Below are 21,414 nucleotides of genomic sequence, written 5' to 3'. Positions count from 1 at the left end.
CCATGTTGTGAGCATATCATGCTGAGCTCCAATGCAAAACGTTTCTGCTGTTGAAGCCAAATTGCTGCACTAATAGGTTCCAAATCAAAGACGGTCACCATCAGTATGTGGAGGATGAGGCTGAAAATAAACCTAATCAGATTTGAAACATCCCGTATGTCTGATAAAAAACACTTAATGCACACTCTGTAGCAACCACGAAAATGAAAAGTTACTTTTAGTTTACTTACTAACTTATGATGCTTGATGGAATGAAAGTATCCATTTTTTTTTTAAATGGTACTACCTGCTATTGCCATCTGACTTTGTTAGGAATTCGATCGCTCCATTTGATCTCCAGAATCTAAGGCATTTGCAATCAAATGCATCTATTTCTCTTGACTGAATTAATGATGTCCAATTTCATTTCTATATTTTGATTTTTAAAAACCAAATTTTAATAATTTATGCTTAAATATGATTTCATTTGAGAAGGCTTTTATACAAATATCTAGCAAATTTTATAAGCTTTTAAAGCAAACTTAAATTTCCACCTAAAACTTGAACCAGTTGATTAAAACTTTTTTTTTTTTAAATATTTTCCAAATATGATCCTTCAATTATCAGCGTTGGGTCACATCTGCATTGGTAAACTAACTTTGCTTCAAAACAAAGTAATACTCATGAATGTGCATCCATTTCCACACCTCAAACTCTTGAATGGGAAAGCATAATTGTGTGGGGAATTACATTCGTGATAAACTTCAAATTTATTTGGATTCATATATTGTAATCTACAAACCCGTTTTAGTCCTAGGATTGTTGCATAAATCAGTTCGTATGAACATCTCTCCACAAAGCAACACTTTTCATCCAACTTTTTCTGTTTGCCACATGCAACAAATCTTTGACAATGTGTGCCAGGGAATATTGTGGAATACCTTCAGTTGATGGATGTAATACTGGTAAGGTGTCCACGATTCTGATCTAGACATTTGTCAATATTATAGCCTTTCATACTTTTATTTTAATGCATAACCAAATATCTATTTCTAAAAGACTGAGCTTTCAAAAATGCATTGGCATTTTGGGAATTCAGTTGAAGATCTTACTGAAAGATCCAAAAGGGATAACTTTGCTTCCAAGTGAACATTTTTACATAACTTTGCTGTTTTTTTTTTTGTTTTTTGTTTTAACTATTTAACTTGAATGACTTCAGAAAGTTGTCTTTGCTTCAGTTTCGATTGTAGGACAAGGTTAGATTACCTGTCCTCTTAAAATTGATGGTGAAGCTTGAACAGTTAAAAATTAAGATGCGGGGAGTAAAGGCTTCCTAAAATTGTAGACAATTGGCACAAAATGACCCAACGGGCTGATATGCTGTAAAATCTAGCAAAAACAAAGGTGCTGAGCATCAAAGATCTTGCAGTTAGAGCTGTATGATCCACAAAGCGAAGTGTAGGGTGGCCTTCCATAGAATTGTTCTGGATTTAAATATGGTTTTAAAAAACACCTGTAATTGAAAAATGAAACTTTCCTGTTTCCTCATAAACAGCCATGTTTGTGACTCGCTGAGAAGATCAGTGCAAAAAGTGTAGTTGCATAACACTTGCACAAAATTTACAACTTACGCTCCATATAGTTTAATTTTCATTCCACTTTCCAATATGAGGTGCTTTTTATATTTTTGTAGAAAGGGTGCTTCTCTATAATTCCATTGCTGCTCCTTATCTTTGGTGACATGTCTATAGTGGTAATTCGTCAGACAATGGTCATTCTGCTTTGTCAGAGTACAAAATGCCACAATAAACACAATATTTGGACTCTGACATTTCAATGGCAAGAACGGGGGGGGGGGTGCAACCGTCTCTCTTGACCTAAATATTTCCTCCAGTTCTTTGACTGAAATAAAACATAACATGATTATGTTATACATCTTATATACTAGCAAGCTTTCACAACCCAGTAATAAAGTGACTTCCGTCACTCGGGTTCCAGTTTCATGTATCGTCAGATTTAACTGTATTGTATGTGAATGCCATTTTATAAACAATATTTTACAATAAACATTTCGTAACTTAGTAAAGATGAAACAAAACATTTATCATTAAATAAGATAAATATTTTAATTGTGATTCTACCGAAAGGAAAAGTAATTAGGCCATAATTTTTTTGAAAAATTAAGTTGGACCCTCTAAAAAAACATTTTACACAAATTTCTCCAATAACATGTAATTTAAAAAATAAGGACTTGTGACTTGCATATCCATATATCTATAAAATCAAATTAAACCTAATTTTTGCTTTGGCATGGAACTCGGCAATTCAACCTTTCACAATGACTTCCACACTTTAAAGTTATGAGAGTTGCAACATATTGACAGATCTAGAAGCATAAAGCTACTTTCTTTTCATTAGAATTCAGTTTTCTTGTATCTGTTAGTCTGTGAGTGACAAATTCTGCATGGTTGACTTGTATTTTTTTGCCAAGACGTTATATTAAACAACGAATAACTTCACCTCAAACAAGCTAATTTACAAAACAAAACGGAAATGAACGTCTAACAAGGAATTGAAATTTTTTATCACATTAATAGACTGTAACCCTCAAGACATCTTAAAATAAATTTACTGGGAGTAAAACTAAAAATACCGTTTATAATCCAATCTTCTTTAAAATTTGCACAAAATTCCCATAATTTAATCTTCATATCACTTTCCAATATGAGGTACTTTTTAGATTTTTGTAGAAAGGGTGGTTCTCTATAATTCCACTGCTGCTCCTTATCTTTGACATGTCTATAATGGTAATTCGTCAGACAATTGTCATTATATTCTGCTTTTTCAGAATACAAAATGCCACAATAGACACAATATTTGGACTGATATTTCAGCAGCAAGGAGGGGGAGGGGCAACCCTCTCCCTTGTCCTAAAAATACTTCCTCCTGTTCTTTGACTGAAACGAAGCCTAGCATGATCAAGTTATACATCTTATATACTAGCAAGCTTTCACAACCCCGTAATAATAATGTGACTTCAGTCACTCTGGTCCCGATTTCATATATTGTCAGATTCAACTGCATTGTATGTCAATACATTATCAATTTTAGCAAAACCAACATATAAATTAAACCTAAATTAAGCATGTAAATTAAAAAATGAAAACTTGTGACTTGCATAGTCATATATCTATAAAATCGATAATGGAAAGTTGAATTAATTGTAAATAGTAGTTTTGCCTCAATGTTAATACAAGAAATGAGCTCAACTTTTTTCTTTAGTGTCATACAAAAGGAATATCTTTGAAGTTTTCTGCATGGTCTGTATTAGTTGCCTTAATGAACAAGTGTTTTTTTAGATGCCTCTCCTAGGCAACTTAATCAGCCAAACCTATTTTTGTAAGGAGGAATTGCATCATTTCAGGAATCTTTCGTGACCAGCATTTTCTGGGAGGTGACTTAATTCTGTTACATTTAATACATGAGGAACAGCAAATAAAGCTAGAAATGTTAAATTCTAAGTATTTCGTTAAAACATTTTCTTCAAAAACTTAAATGCATTCTAGTTAAATTATCGTGAATAGATTGTCTTAATTGAAAACGCTCCTTTTCATCAACAGCAATAACTAGATGACCATAGTTTATGGCTTACAAATTTGAATCCGTTTTGTTTGTAAGCTCAGCGCTGATTGGTGCAAACGTTCAACTTTCATTCTGGCTTCAAAAATGGGCAAGTATCTTCTCCAGTTCTTTAACTGAAATAAAGCATTACATGATCATGTTATACATCTTATATACTGGCAAGAACATTTACTGAGATTAAAACTAAAAGAATACCATTTATAATCAAATCTCCACTAAAAAGTGCACAAAACTTACAACTTGTGCTTCATAGTTCAATTTTCATTCCACTTTCCAATATTAGGTGCTTTTTATATTTTTGTAGAAAGGTGACATGTCTATAGCGGTAATTCGTCAGACAATGGCCATTATATTCTGCTTTGTCAGAGTACAAAATGCCACAATAGACACAATATTTGGACTGACATTTCAGCAGCAAGAATTGGGGGGGGGGGGCAACCGTCTCTTGACCTAAAAATATTTCCTCCAGTTCTTTGACTGAAACGAAGCATAACATGATTATGTTATACATCTTATATACTAGGCACAAGAATATTTGGACTCTTGCATTTCTTCAGTGGCAAGGGGGGGGGGCGGGCAACTTATTCATTGGACGCTGTTAACCGTCTGTTGACATGAAAGTATTTTCTCCCGGTTTTTGACCGAAATAAAGCATTATATGATCATGTTATACATCTTATATACTAGCAAGCTTGTTATGTGAATTAAACCTAAATTATGCTTCCACTCTTTCAAGTTATGAGAGTTCAGACATTGCAAGATCCAGAAGAATAGTTAGTACTTAATTAGAATTCAAAGAAAGTTTTCTTTATGTCTCTGGCTGTGTTAGTCTGTGACAAATTGTCCATGGTTGACTTGTATTGTTTTGCCAAGACATGTTATATTAAACAAAGAATAACTCAAACTCTAACAAGCTAATTTATAAAAACAAAAACAAAGAACACGAAGGAACATCTAACAAGGAATATTAAACAATCGCATTAATAGACTAAACCTCAAATAAAATTCACTAAAATTAAAAGTAAAAATGTCATTTATAATCCAATCTTCACTAAAAAATGCACAAAATTTACAATTTATGCTTCACATAATTCAATTTTCATTCCACTTACCATGCATATGAGGTGCTTTTTAGATTTTTGTAATAAGGGTGGTTCCCTGCAGTTCCACTGTTGCTCCTCATCATTGGTGATATGCCTATAGTGGTCATTTGTCAGGCAATGGTCATCATATTCTACTTCGTCAGAGTACGAAATGCCACAATAGGCAAAAAAATATTTGGACTCTTGCATTTCTCCAGCAAGGAGGAGGGCAACAGTCTCTCTTGACCTGAAAATATTTCCTCCAGTTCTTTGACTGAAATAAAGCATAACATGATCATACTAGGTTCCGGTTTCATATATCGTCAGATTTAACTGCATTGTATGTGAATGCCATTTTATAAACAATATTTTACAGTAAGCATTTCATAACTTTGTAAAGATGCAACAAAATATTTAGCATGAATTCATAGATAAATATTGTAATTGTGATTGTATCGAAAGGAAAAGTAATTAGGTCATATTTTTTAGAAAAATCAAGTTGGACCCTCTAAAGAAAAGAACATTTTTAAACAAATTTCTCCAAAATAACATGATCACTGAATTAAGATGCAATAAGTTAATTGCTAATATTAACTTTAGCAAAATCATAAAGTCGTTAGTGAAAAGTTGAATTGTCATTTTGACTTTAATGCAAGAAATGGTTAAAATTTTTGTATATTCAATTGGTGTACCTTTCGATGCAAAGTTTAATTAATTTTAAGTAGTCATTTTGATTTTAATGTTTGTGCAAGAAATCTGCTCAACTTTTATATTGATTTAGTGTCTACAGCAAAAGGGATGCATTTGTTTGAAGTAGCTTTGTGGTCTTGACGACTATATTTAAGTCGCCTTAAACATTTTTTTTATTTATGCCTCTCCTAGGCAACTTAACCAGCCAAACCAATTTTTGTAAGGAAGAACTGCATCATTTCAAGAGTTTTTCGTGACCAGCATTTTCTGGAGTTACATTCAATACCTGAGAACTAGCAAATAAATGGAGAAATGATAAATTCTAAGTATTTTGTTAAAACGACTTTTTTTTTTTTTTCCTTCAAAGAAACTCAAATTTGTTCTAGTTAATAAGATTGTCACAATAATTTAATTGAAAATGCTCCTTTTCATCAACAGCAGTCATTACAAATGACTAGTTTGTATTTGAATCAGTTTGATTTATAAGCTCAGCGCTGATTGGTGCAAACATTTAACTTCCATTCTGGCTTGCCCAGTTAGAGGACATCTCTCGGCAAGCTGAGCACATGATAGAGGGTTTAACGTGTAGCTTTGTTCCTCTTGGTCAGAAACAGTATGTCAACTCCATGTGACTCGAACAATGCCTAAACTTCTCTTTGAGTGCAACAGAGCCCCTCCCCTCCTGGACCTTACATGGAAACTTAGATACAGTACGTATGATCTTTTCTTTTTAAACTGTACATCCTAACCTTTTTGCCCATAATTATTATTTTTTTTTTTCTATTACTATAACTTTCACTTCTCTTTTCCATACACCTCAACAATTTAATGACCTTTTAAATGTTGGAATGAGACAGTCTGTCAATTCTGCACGGACATGTGGACAATTTTTGCTGCATGCTCAGCTGGATGTTGCTTGACCATGTTTGGTCAAACACCTTGCAAAGGTTGCAGTTTTTGTTCAGAATTCCTGATGTTTAGACAAAAAAAAACGGTGTTCACTTGGATCATTTATATTAATACATCTGTAGGTTTCCTCAGATTTTTAGTGCAAGTTTTACTAAACATAAATATGGTTACTATTAGAATTGGGAACAAAAACAAAAGGCTCCTTAGTTTGCCAGTAAAAATGGAATTTCTATATTTTCTAAAAGTAGTGATTCCTTCTAATCAAGTTGTATGGGGTAGTTAAAAACTAAAGTGTTCTTTTTAGTTTACAAGTACTTAGCCCTCACCTAAAAATTAAACTTTTTTTTTTTTGCACTGTGAAAATGTCATGCATTTATGTATAATTTTAATTACATGGTCTGATATCTTATTACAATTGTGTACAGAGACCAACCAAAAGCTTTTTTTTTAATTTGCCAGTACAAAATATTTAGCCCTCACCTAAAAATTGAACATACAATATGATTATTAGGATTTGTACAATGAGACTTTTTAATTCACTTTAATTAAATTATTTTATTTTGCAAGACGATTTTAATTATCTGCCTTGAGTCTCATCTGCACTGGTAAACTAAAATTGTCTCAAAACAAAGTAATACTTACTTTCATTAATGCACATCCATTTTCGCATTGTACTCCTTGAGAATGTATGGAAGTACAATTGTGTGGGGACTTGCATTTGATAAATTTTAAATTTCTTTGTTTTAACCCTGGGATTATATAAATCCCGTGGAAACTCTACCTCCAGTAATTGTATTGTTTGCATATTTAACAAAGCATCTTTCATGAAGGCAGAAGTTCATATGGACATCTCCCCACCCCCCACACACAAGTTACATTTTAATTTTCTAACCTTTTGTGTGCAATTCTGCCGGGAAATTGCATTAATGCTAGATTTTAAATTTCTTTGGGTTTGTAGATTACTATTACTGTCTTTCCCATCATGCACTGCTTTTCCCACCATGCACTCGAAGTGATTAATGAGTCGGTCATTTTTTTCTTCCGCATGGAGCGACACAGGTAAGCCCTTCATTTTGTTTGCAGATAGACAAATGCTACACCTATACTGTCAAACGTGGTTGATTCAAGGGAGAACGGTAGAGAATATAACTAATGCAGTGTGGTAAGGCTAGTATAAGGCTATAACCAATTGAATTAAAAACGGCAATTTGATTAATTTTTGAAATAAAATGTAACCTCCATGGACTATAAGTGGGTAATCATTCCACCTTAAATTTATATAGGGTAGCAAAAATAAGTTATAATTTTGTATGAATTTTACTAGCTAATGATATACAAAGGCTTTTCTATAAAATTGAAAAGCCAAAAAATTCTCCAGACATGAATTATTGTCCTTGTGATCTACCCTATTCTATTTTTCTGTCGTCGTTATGATTAATCGGTAGATGTGAAAAGCGAAATGAACAACCTATCAACCCATTACTTCTGTACTTAATACAATTTTTTTTCTCCTAGGGTCAGTTCAAAAGTACTATGAAATTTTATTTTGGAGGAAGAAATAACAGCAAGTTTTTATTGCATTGATTTTTGTCTAATCAAAGAAATTCACTAATAGATGGAATTTTTTTCCACTTTATATTTAGGTATAGCAATAGGTGGAAGGTTTTATTTGCCAAGGTTTATCTCCAAATACATAACTACTCAAGATGGACAAATTTTAATTACTTTGAAAGCAATTACTTAATTAAATGGGTCTGTAATTTTTCAGGGAGATGGCATGGAACTTGGGCCTGGGCTTTTTAGAGGCGGGAGTGCTGGTTCTTGATTCTTTTCAAGTTTCTTAGCTCCAGGAATTTCTTTCCTTAGTCTTTCTATCATTTTGCTGATTTTTTTTCCTCTTCCCTCATTTTCTGAAAGAGAAACTCGTCGAAATGATTTTGCCCCCCTCAGTAACTAGCAACCACTGTCTTTCATTGTTTATTGCCTCTGGTTAGGTTGGAATATGTTAGGGGTGCTTATGGTTGATGATGCAAGTGATATTTGAACCCCAACCTTAATACCCTAGTCAGCCCGTCTTATTTTTAAAATTTTTTTTTATTTTTTTTTATTTTATTTTTTTTGATCACTATTAGATTTGCTATCTTAATTTTGGGTGGGCATGCGCTGATCAGGTGCCTCACTATTCCACAGGACAACATGGCCTCTTTCGTGTGATGCTAACAGGAATCTGCTTATATCATGTGTTCTTCCGTGATTTCTTTTTGAGACAACTTCATGCACTCTTGGCTTGCAAAAGTATGCTCCATGTATGGAATTGTTTGTATTAAACAATTCTAAGGGGTTCTATTCCGGTTGTATGAATTAACTTTAACATCTTGATGCAGTGATTTTTTTTTGCCAATGATAGAATTTTGAATGCTTCCAGTTTGAAAAGTCAAAAGTTGTTTCTCCATCACGAAGCGGTTATGATTCTGCTCTTTTTAAATATTCCTTGACAATGATTTTATTTTATTTTTTTTTGCAATTTTGGGGGTGGAGGAGATTCATCCGATCCCTTTGTCATGCTTAGTTCTTTAGCTTCCATCACCAGAACAAAATCCACAATAGACAGCAAAAAACGATAGCATCAACCATAATAACGAGAAAGCACAGAACCGTCTATAAAATATCTATTTATAAAAAAAAAAAAAAAAAAAAAAGCCATAATGTTCATGCTGTTTCCCCCCCCCCCCGCATGTCGACGACTCCATCATTTCAAGTTCAAAATAATCAACTTCAAAATGGATTTTTTTTTTTTTTTTTTTTTTTTTTTTTGTGGATCGATCAACAACTAATACAAATAAATTTATAATTTTTTACTTCAAAGGGATACAAAATAATATAAACGTTCCTTAGAAATCTAAAATTAAATATCTAAATTAATTGCAACTGTATTCCAGATATGAAATAAGTGCAAGACTCAGCGGAAATAGCCTTGGAGATAGTTGCTTCTAACTTGCTGAGGTGAAATTTTTTAGTTAAAAATCTCTGGCTATCACCCCTTAAAATTCAATTGAGTCTGCTATACTTTTTATGTCGGCTTTTATAACTGACCAAACCTTTTCAATAGGACTTAATATTGAACTATAGGGGAGCAAGTCTTAAAATTTGGTGTTGCGAAATTCCCCCCCCCCCCGAACTTCAATTGAAGTATGGCAAGGGGCATAATAAATAACTAGGGAAACTCTCTCCATAAACTCCATTCGCTGTTTTTTTTTTTTCTTAAGAGTCTCATCTAATTTTATGAATTAATCCATTGTTACCAATACACCAAATTGTAATTTTTTTTTTTTTTTTCCTGGGTCCGGCTGCAATTGCAGTGCACCTTATGCTGTTTTTTTTTTTTTTTTTTTTTTTTTTTTTTTTTTTTTTTTTTTTTTTTTTTATAACCTTTAGTAGGCTCAATCAATTTGCTTATAACAAACTGCAAAGGATTTACAAGAACTCTTGCCAAATTTTGTGGAGAGATTGCTATGAAAATGCTGGTTGTCCAGTGGTCATAATGTGGTTTTGGGTCTGTTCGTTTGCATGAGCCTTTATAGGCTGATGCAGTTTTTCCGTATAGTGTAGATGAAGTTGCAACGCTAATCCCAGCTCCATTTAGACACTAAGTCCCTGTGACTTTGATAGTGGTTGTGATGTCTTCATGTGGATGGCCAGATTAGTGGGCGAAGAGGATAGCATCAAGCAAGGTGGTTCTAATAACTATGTACTATTAGGTTGGTGCAAACATGTTTGACGTTCAACCTAGTCAAACATTTTTACACCAACTTAATATTTGAGATCCAGTCTGATTAATATTGAATTAGTTCTGTCTTATTGAACCATGAACTGCTTGAAGTTGAAATGCCATGGTATTCAAGGTAAATCTGTTCATGCTGATAACTACACTTGTGTCAAAGAATTAAGGCCATTATGGTCACACACATTAGGCTGAACAAATACCAACTGGGCTTTGTGTCTGCAAAGAGATTGGCACTTGTAGGCCTGATCCCCAAAATGGTAACTAAATCAACATCAGTTTGTTTTACAATCATGACTAGAACTGTGGGTACAGCTTTGAATCTGTTTGACTTTGTTGCCTCTTTCATAAGTTGAGTTTAAGGTCTCTCAACTCCTCCTGTATCTGGCCCATTTCATTTTCAACATATAGTGAGTGGTGTCTGGGGTTATTTGTTTTTTACCTAGTATACCCTTTGGTGCAACTGGCAATATATTTGTCGGCTGAGCAAGCCAAAATATCAAGGTGTTTCTGTTGACGTTAGAGCAAAAACTTGTAACCAGTCCATCCATAAGCCCCAGAATAGGTTCTACCATAGCATTATTCCCTAGGCGGCTGTTCATTAGAGGCTGGTATGGGTTTTTATTATCCTGAGTCCTATTGATGACTAGGTCTCTGAAGTCTCTCTGATCGTCCTGTTTCCTTGATTTCTTTGAGGGCCTCTGATTGGTGGTAGGATACAGATTTTTTTTTTAATGTAAGGAGCTCTATTTCCATTCCTTAATATTACATTTAAAGAAATTTTGTGTTTGCATAATTTGATTTGTATGGTTTTAAAGATTGGTTGACTAAAATGTCACTATTTAAGAAATATTGAAGCTGTGAATTTGCAAGCTCTATAAAAAATCTTTAAGAAAATGAAACTATTGATTTTTCTTTCAAATGAAATAGAATTTTTTTTAATAGACAATTCAAAGCATAATTTGGTGCATTAATTTATTTTAAGAGAAAAACTCTCCACAGATTTGTACTATAAACTTGTCAAATCTATTAATTGCGATAAAATAAAAACAGTTTAATCTAACTTTCAAGTCTTCATATATTTCTGTAGAAAGATTTCATTTCTTTTTCAGTTACATTTGTTAGCCAGTCTCAAAGTACTTTTTTTTTTTTTTTTTTTTTTTTTTACTTCAAAATTTTATTTTAAGGTATTTAATTTTGAGCCAATTAGTTACATTGTTAAAAAGGTGCAACAAAACAAGTCATGCTGTCCCTTAGTTTATGAAAGGATCCAATGCAAGAACATAAAGTACAGGTGACAGCAGACAACCTGAGGCTCAGCTGCATGCTGTTTATTTGTACCAGTATTGTTGGTTGGCAATACAGCTTAGAAATCCATTTACAGAATGAATTGTCAATCACTATGGATTGATAGATGCTGAATAGTTTTTTTATTCCTACTCCTTATTTATATATCTGTACACTTTTAATAAAATTTATCAAATGCTGGGAATTTTCTAGATGAGTCAAGCTTGAAGAGCAAAAATGGTGAAAGTTTGGATTAAGAGTATAAAACAGGACAACGCCGGAATTCATTGACCTTATGCTTATTTCTTTATAAAAACTTTTTTAGTGAATAAGTATTATCAATATAAGAATTTATTTTATCCCCCCTCCCCCAAGGATACAGCAATATAAGGTCAGAAATGGTTGCAACTAAATATTATACTAAGGATGTAAGGGAGATAAGCCCCTTTATTTTATTTCACATAGCAATTTTAGAATTCATTTCAGAAAAACTAATTAGCATGTCTAATTTAAGAGATTATAGACCAACATGTCACCCCAATATTTATTAGCCTGGTTCTTAATTTTTTTATAAAAACTTTATTTTATAGCAAATAAATATGCTTCACCATTCTGTATAAGCAGGAACTACACTTTATTCCTTGTCAAAAAGCTTGGTCTTTGCAAGTCACAATACAAATAAATTATGAAAAAGATAGTTCTTCTGGGCAATTGAATTTTAATTTATGACCTTTAACTTTGTAGAGCTTAATAGCTTGTTCAAATTCTTTTTCCTTTACTTTGTAACTTAATCCACTTTTTTTTTTTTTTTTTTTTTTTTTTTGTTTACTAGAGTGGGTCTTTTTCTTAAAGTTGGAATAATAAACTTAGCATAGTATTTTTCTTGTAGAAAGAACACTTTACATTTTAGGAAATTCCCTTGTTTTAATATTTTAAGTAAATCACTTTTATATTCCAACAGCCAAACCTGCAACCTCAAGACAATGGTCGTAATATATATATATATATATACACACACTGATTCTATTTTTTTTTTTTTTCGTATTCATATTGAATGAAATGGAAAAAAGGCTTTTAATAAGAAAATACAACTTTGTTATATATGGGTCGTGGAATTGCATTCATCTGGAAAAGATCTAGCTAATTTGCATATTCTCTTAAACATTCATTTTAACTCCCTTTTTTTTTTTTTTATGGGATCATTTAGTTACGTGAATTTCGGCTATCACCATTGAACGCTTGAGCCGGCTCCATCCGTTGAGTTAGCTGTATCTCGAATTGAGGTTCGGCGATCCGATTCCAGCGTTATATTCCGTAGAGTCGAGGGTCCAGAATCAGCTTAGTCTTCCTTCACTGTCCTGATCCAGGTCTTCAGCTGTCCTCCATGTCGCTTCTTCCAGCCCTGTAGTGGAGGCAGGTCAATGGCCCGGCAGATGAAGTCAGTCGGCTGTTGACGAAGGACATGGCCAAACCAACAGTCTCTTCAAGTGGATGGTTTAGGGCAGAGAGGACGTCTTGCAGCACGTGCGGACATCAGTGTTGGTGACAAATTGCTGCCAGCAAACCCGAAGGATGCGGCGTAGGCACTGATGATCAAACACTCCAAGTTTATGCTGATCAGCGACCCGCATATGCCACGTTTCACCTCCATACAAGGTGCAACAAAACAAGTCATGCTGTCCCTTAGTTTATGAAAGGATCCAATGCAAGAACATAAAGTACAGGTGACAGCAGACAACCTGAGGCTCAGCTGCATGCTGTTTATTTGTACCAGTATTGTTGGTTGGCAATACAGCTTAGAAATCCATTTACAGAATGAATTGTCAATCACTATGGATTGATAGATGCTGAATAGTTTTTTTTTTTATTCCTACTCCTTATTTATATATCTGGGCATTTTTATTAATAAAATTTATCAAATGCTGGGAATTTTCTAGACTTTTTGCTTTGACAAATCACAAATTTGCAAAGTCTAGTGGGATAATCATTTCTAATCCCTACTGCCTCTTAACAAAGAGACGTTGCTAGACTTTATCATTATTTCTCTAAATATTAGTTGCCTGCCTTTGTAAATACAAAAATCTTTACAAGAATAGAGAACCCATATGGCAGAGGGCTGCAACCGAGCTCTTGCAATCGGACACCATGTACATTTGTGGCATCTGTAACAGCCTGTCGATCCAGGATAGGCTTGCAGTCACAGTTGCTGCAATTCAGCAACAGACTAAAACTGGAGGCGCAGAACTCCTCGTCTCCTAACACAAATGGATGCCAACAACTAATCTATGCTTTAATCTCAATTATTTAGTGCATCTTTTTTTTTTTTTTTTTTTTCGGAGTGCCCTCTGTAATCACAACGGACAGGGGCTCAGTTTCAATCAACTCTTTTTGCTGAATTCAACCATTTGTTGGGAACAAAGCACATTAAGACTACTGCCTACCATCCTTGTGCAAACGGTATGGTGGAACGATTTCATAGACAAAAGCATCTTTGGCTATGAACGAAAACAAAGCGGACTTGTCAGACAATTTGCCACTAATTCTAACAATTCGCAACACTGAAGGAAGATTTGCAGAGCACACCTGCAGAATTAGTTTTCGGATCAGCACTGATTTTTACCGGGACAATTCTGCGAAAACAATACAGACATTTCCCCAACGACAACTTTTGTGACGGATTTAAAACATAAAATGTCATTAAAATTCACTCCAACCAAAAAGCCAGACACTAACATTTTCGTTCCAAGCGATATTCACACCTGTAAATACGTTTTTATCAGGAACAACGCAGTCAAAAAACCACTGTCCCAATTATTCCGGACCTTATCTAGTTCTCGACAGAAGTGAAAGTATTTTACCATATTAAAAAGAGATAAAAAGACACTATTGCAATAGACGGACTTAAACCTGCATTCATAGACGAACAATTACACATTTCTCCTAGTCCAATACAAGAACATACACACCCAAAAACGGACAAAGAAATTACAAAAAACAACACACCACAAACAACAAAAACAGGTTGAAAAGTTCATGGGCCAAAACATTTCAAACAATACATAACTGATTATAAAAAAAAGAAAAAAAAATATACACAAAAAAAACAAACGAAATGCGTTTCTCTTGTGTGTGTGTGTGTGTGTGTGTGTATATATATATATATATATATATATATATATATATAGGACGAATGAACTTTTTCTGGGTCAACGGCCAACTAGCACCGTGTATATTTGTGTGTGTATATGTGTATTGGGGTGGAGAGGGCTCCCGTAAGCCGTGGTGAAGGCAACCTTTCTAGGAGAAGCAAATCTCTGATTTAAAAAACCATAAAGCGGAAGACCATTACCCGCATTAAGCTGGTCTGCAGTTTAACTTGTTGCTGGCTATCTTGCTCTTGCTTGTTGCTGGATCTCAACATTTTGAACCGAGAGAGAGACTTGGCTGTTGTACAAAGCTAAGACTCTGTAACATCATCTGTGTATAGATACTCCCTCAGGCATTTGGGCTTATGGACTTTAAGTCTCTGAGGGAGTGGCACTCGTCTGACAAGATGTTGCAATCATCATATATATATATATATATATGTATTTCTCCCCATGTGGGGGAGTCTTGTTCGAACGTGTTTTTCCTCATATACACACCCATATGTACGCACGCATGTATATACGCACACATGCACGCATATACACATCCTCATACACACACCCACATGTACGCACGCACATATGCACAGACATGTACATATATTCACGTTCATATATATACACTCACATTCAAGTGCATACACACACGCGCTAACGTGCACACATGTATGCATACACGGGAAACGTCACTTCCTCTGAAAGGAATTCTAGACATGCGCAGTCAGAACACTTACCCCGATATAAAAGTCAACAACACCGGAAATGGTTGCAACTGAATATTATAATCTTGTAAGGGAGATAAGTCCTTTTTATTTTATTTCACAAAACAATTTCAGAATTCATTTCAGAAAAACTATTTAATTTTTGTTAATTAGCATGTCTGATTTAAGAAGTTATAGACCAACATGTCACCCCAATATTTTGTCAGTTATAACAACCAATAAACAAATATTACAAAGTTGATACAAATATTAGTTTGAGAGGAATATTTTATTTTATTTTTTTTACATACTTTTAGAATTCTGTGTCTGCTCTTCAGTGTGACAAAGTAGAAGCCTGGAGACTGTCCAATCCTTTTTAGGTCAATCATCAGTCAGAGAGAGGCAACAGCAGAAGAGAAAAGGGAAAAGATTTTTGGGTATCTTGGTTAGTTGAGTTCTTTTAGAGAAAGAGAGGATTAAAGAAACAATGTCTTTTCTTCATGGTAGTAGTATGTGGCCTGAGGTCACTTAGGTTCACTCCTACAATTTATTTGCCTTGTTTTTATAAATTATTTTTTTTTTTTTTTTTTTTATAAAAACTTTATTTTATAGCAAATAAATATGCTTCACCATTCTGTATAAGCAGGAGCTACACTTTATTCCTTGTCAAAAAGCTTGGTCTTTGCAAGTCACAATACAAATAAATTATGAAAGAGTTCTTCTGGGCAGTTTAATTTTGATTTATGACCTTTAACTTTGTAGAGCTTAATAGCTTGTTCAAATTCTTTTTCCTTTTTTTACTTTGTAACTTAATCCATTGATTTGTGTGAGACTAGGAAAGGCTCCCAGATTCCTAGTTCGTTTAATTCAATTTAACATGTAGTTCGCCTCTTTCTCAATTCAATTAATTTTTCATATTTTGTATGACTGGTGGATGTATATGTCCACCAGTCCACTAGAGATTTCTTTCTCCTTCCATCTTAGTCTATGTTCGACCACTCCCATTTTTTTTTTTTTTTTTTTTACTAGAGTGGGTCTTTATTTTCTTAAAGTTGGAATAATAAACTTAGCATAGTATTTTTTTTTTTGTAGAAAGAACACTTAACATTTTAGGAAATTCCCTTGTTTTGATATTTTAAGTAAATCACTTTTATATTCCAACAGCCAAACTGGCAACCTCAAGGCAATGGTCCTAATATATATATATATATATATATATTACTGATTTTTTTTTTTCGTATTCATATTGAATGAAATGGAAAAAGGGCTATTAATAAGAAAATACAGCTTTGTTATGAGTTGTGGAAAAGATCTAGCTAACTTGCATATTCTTTTAAACATTCATTTTAATTCCCTACTTTTTTTTTATGAGATCATTTAGTTAGGAATTGCATGTAATTATATTAATGCAGATATTCTACATGATTTTTATTTGCATAAAAGGTTATAGTAAACGTAAACCTTTTAATATATATATATATATATATATTTTTGTCTGCTTTATATATATATTTTATTTATTCAAAAAAATTTGTCTAGCAAACTCCTGTAAATTTTAGGTCTTGAAACTTCAAATATAGGGCATTTGAACCCATGCAAATTTTTATATTTGGGTTTTAGCCAGGGGAAAAACTGTACAAGTGCGTTTACAATAAAAAAACAAAACTGGAATTGCCAGGTGATGGTTGGACGACGGCATTACGAATATGCATGCGTAATGTAATAGCTTTTAGTTTGCGTTTTAACTTGCAGCAAACATGTCTTCATAGCTCGGCCATTACGATCAAATTAAATTTTTGTTTTATGCGATTGCATATGGACACCTTGAGAATCTTCCCGAAAAAAAGCAGTTATTTTTAAGTTTAAACTTTCGTACATTAATTTAACCTAAAATGATGAATAATCTTAATGATGAATAAGCTTACAGAATTTATTTCCATGAGGAAAATAATTTTTGGTTAGTGTTCTAAAATGCTACAATGTCTCTGAAATGAAAAATCATTTTGCGTCCAATTAATATTGAAGCAGATCTCCATCCTAAATTCTTAAATAATTGTTTTGTTTATTTTTCCACCAAGTTTTTGTAATCGCCTAAAAAAATAGAATCTTGTTTTATTTTAAGAGTAATATAACCGAGAGACTCGATATACTACTACTACTACTTGTAAGTTCTTATATATTATAAGTTTAAATATGAGAAAAGAATAAAATTATAAAAATAGTAATTCTTCTAATCTATAAAACAGTTTAAATGTATTTAGAATGTATTTGTAGAAATCCAATTACATTTTAATGTTGGCAAAATGTCCATATCTTTCAGTGGAAACAAACCATCCAAAGGTTTAAAGAATTTACTAGTAGTCTCGATGTTATTGCTTCTATACCAAAGAAAGCTTAATTTTACAATCAGATCCGATCGGGTGTGCAGAAACGAATATCCGAAATCAACCCAAAAGCTCTATTAGTGCCATGCACTGACTATTCATTAACTTTGCCTTGTGTACATACCGCTTCTGTAGTTGTTCACTCTGTTAATTTTTTTTTTTCTTTTTTTTTTTTTTCATATTAGACTGGTTGTTCTTGTTCTTTTCTGAATCTACACATCGCTGGGACGTCTTTATTCAGTTGACCGGTCTAAGTATCAAGCAGACTGTGGAAACTTTGGAGTAGTCGAGCAGATGCTGTAAATGTTGTGATAAAAGAATTATTGGGAATCGTCATTGTTCTGGAGCAGCTCACAGGAGAAAATGCAACCACAATATCAGATTCATCTTTAATTCTCAACTCTGTATTGTTGTTTCTTTTATTTCTGAGCCCTTGAAAAACTATTCTCCTAGAAACCAATGATGCCCAGAAGTATTTTTAAAAAAAGGGGCTGGATCTGCAACAAAGTTCTGTCAGGCTGACGGCATTAAAAGATTGCTTTCTCCAAAATAAAGTAAAGATGGTGGATACTGCAAAAGACGAGTCAAAAAAAACTGCTCTGAAATGGGGATAAGCATGGAGCATCATATCCGCAAAAAGAAACGAATGGGTGGTGAACGATTGACTGATGCAGTACTGGGGTTTCATACTGAGTTGAGACGGGTTGACTGAAGAAATATCTTGCAGATTACAAGTTCACAATCTTGCAAATAAATACGCTTTTCTTACACTGTCAAATCTGCTTGATGATGATTGATTGCCAGCTTGAAGTTGACGAAGATATAAAGATAAATTCTTTGCTGAAATGAAGAGATTACAGTATTTGAAAGTTTCAGGAAAAGATAAAATCAATGGACCTCTTGAACGTTATACAGATACCACTTTAGGGATTCCATCAATAATATTGTGATTTTGCTGCGCATTTTCCTTACCCGAGCTATTAGCATTGCCATCTGTGAGCGCACCTTCTCGACACTGAAGTTCATAAAAAAACCTTCCTTTTGATCAAAAATGAACCAGACAAGGTTTACAGACTTGGCAATCCTCTCCATAGATAGGGAACTTGTTGATAGTGAATTTTGATAGTTATTGATAACTTTGCTTGGAAAAAAAATTTAAAAAAAAAAGCCAAAAGCATGTTTGTAAATTTTCAATAGGTGTCAGAATTTTTGAAATTTTTGACACCCCTGACAAAAAACTGCGAATAAAATATAAAAAAAACTCGTAATTTCTCTTTAAAGTGGGTTGTTTAATAGTTTTTCGAAGTATATTCCATAAAAAAAAAAGTCGTTTAAAAATAATAGAAATATTTTACTTTTTAAAGTGTTTACAAAGTGCCTGCGAGCCTTCATGCAACCATTTTGTTTACATAATGAAATCAATTGAATTTTATGAGTTAGATTTTTAAAGTGAAAAAATTGAAAAAATCATCAATTTTTCTATTGGTTCAATTTTTACAATATTTTCAGGTTCAATGTGAAATTTTATGCTCCTTCCAATAAACAGAATATAATATTCTAGACAAGTGTTTTTTTAAATCCCCCCCCCCCACTGAAATGTTTATTAAAATGAAAATAATTTTCTCACCTCAAATTTATATATCAAAAATTGAAGATAAAAGATCAATAAATAAAATGAGCTAATTTAAAACAAAAGTTATTTGCAAATTTACCTGTAAAGTCCAAAGTTTAAAACCTTCTTTAAAGAAAAATTTAATGTGGTTTTTAAAATGAAACCTTATGTTCTTATATGGCACAGAAAGTTTCTTTTAATTACTACACTTATTTCTATTTCATTCACTGTTTTTTATATAGGTAAATGATTTTTTGGAATTTATATACATATATTTATCGAAGCCAGTTAAAATTCGTTGATTTTCTTTAAATCTTTAAAGAAAACCGGTTTAAAAAAACAAATATTGCAGAATTTGCTATCAAACCTGTTATTTTTAAAAATATGGTTTTTGCTCTTTTAATTGAAGAAAAAATTAGTTTGAATTACATTTTTCAAGTTGGAAAGATAAGGCAAATTCAATTTTTTATTGCATTTTTAATGTTGGTTTCTGACACTGCTAAATTTTCAACCCACTTGATGCCTTGCAATAGTTCTCACAAAAACAAATTTATAGCCTTATTTTCAATTCATAAATACATTTATTTAGAAAATTTTTTAATCCTATTTTTAAAAGGATTGAAACCATAACAAATTTAAATTTCCCACGTATTTTAAAAAGCATGGATGCAAGACCTATTTTTCTCTTCGGGAGGCTCGACCACTTAATAACAAAAAAAAACTACATTGGAGAACCTCTCCTTGATACAGCCATGTGTGTTTGTTTTTTTTTTATTTATTTAAAAAAATTTTTTTTTTTTTTTTTTTTTGTGAAAATTCTGAAATAACCAAAAAGTAAATAACAATTTTTTTATCATTTCTTAACCTTTTCATGTTTTCAAATATCCTCATTTAAATTTATAAAACATTTTCTAAAATGTGGTGCTTAAACCGAGCGATTACACAAGAATTTCAAAATGCGCAGATACAAGACATTTTTTTTTTTTCTCTTTGAGAAGCTAGACCACTTAATCATAACCTTATGAAAAAAAAAAAACTACATCGGACTATCCTCTCTTTGATACAACTATGTTTTTTGTGAAAATTCCGACTTTAACAACAAAAAAGTAAATAAAAATGATTTTATCATTTCATAACATTTTCAGGTGTCCAAATGTTCTCATTTATATTTGTGTAGCCAATTAATTTAACATTAAATTTAAAAAAAGGGGAATTGTGTAAACATTAATCTGAAGGAATTGTGTAAACATTAGTTCAATGAAAATAAGTATATTGAAGGATTTTGGAATTTTGAAGGTTTTAACAGGTTGTCATATGCCAGCGTGGGGGATAATTATATGGGGGCGGCAAATTTTATGACTGCCTTGGGCGGCAAAAACTGATGTTACGCCACTGATTACAGGTCGCCAGAGCATCAAGAACTATCTCCTTGTTATGACAACGTCTTTCTTTCTGATCTTTTCTGGGTACCTTCGGGACAAACTTCGCACAAATCTTCTGCATCTTCAGTTCCTCATGAATAATTTCGTGTACAATTCCCACTCACATCAAACTGCATTTATTGTCTCTAGACAGATGACGGTCTTTAGCCAAATAAAGAATTTCATGGATAATCAACTCTATTGTTCTTACTTCCTTACTCCTCTCAAACCGCATCATCCTTCTGCCTTCCTTGAATCGCTTATGCCACTCAAAAACTAATGTTCGATTCATGCAAGATGGTCCAAAAGCTGTATAAGCATTCCATACATTTCTGTGGCATTTTTTCCAAATTTAAAAAAATTTTATTGCATATATTTCTTCTAAAGTGCCTTTGCATCAAGATTGCATTTTTGAAATTCGCCAGCTGTGACAATCCGGCTTTAGTCAGGTGTATTCCAATTCCTGTTGTAGCTGTTCATTTGAACCTGAAATCCAAACTTGGCCAGTCATCTTTTATGTATAGCAATAACTGAATTTTCAAGAGGCTGCAATAATTTTAAATGCCTGTACGAAAAGGCTGAAAACTTATTGAATGTACCTCATATATTAAAGGACATCCTTCTCCAAACTGAACCCCGTTTTATTTTTCCTCCCGCTTAGAACCTACTTCTATTTAGAGATTAACTTGTTAGTCTTTGAATCTGAACAAATCGGAAAACAATGGTTTTTACGATTTTGAGAATATAAATTTATATTTTGTGCAAAAAATAATGAACAGT

The sequence above is a fragment of the Euprymna scolopes genome, chromosome 41, assembly GCF_053919585.1.
Source record: "Euprymna scolopes isolate OS-2025 chromosome 41, ASM5391958v1, whole genome shotgun sequence".
NCBI classification, from domain to species: Eukaryota; Metazoa; Mollusca; class Cephalopoda; order Sepiida; family Sepiolidae; genus Euprymna; species Euprymna scolopes.
The sequence above is the reverse complement of the archived record's forward strand: the minus strand, read 5'-3'. Positions refer to the sequence as shown.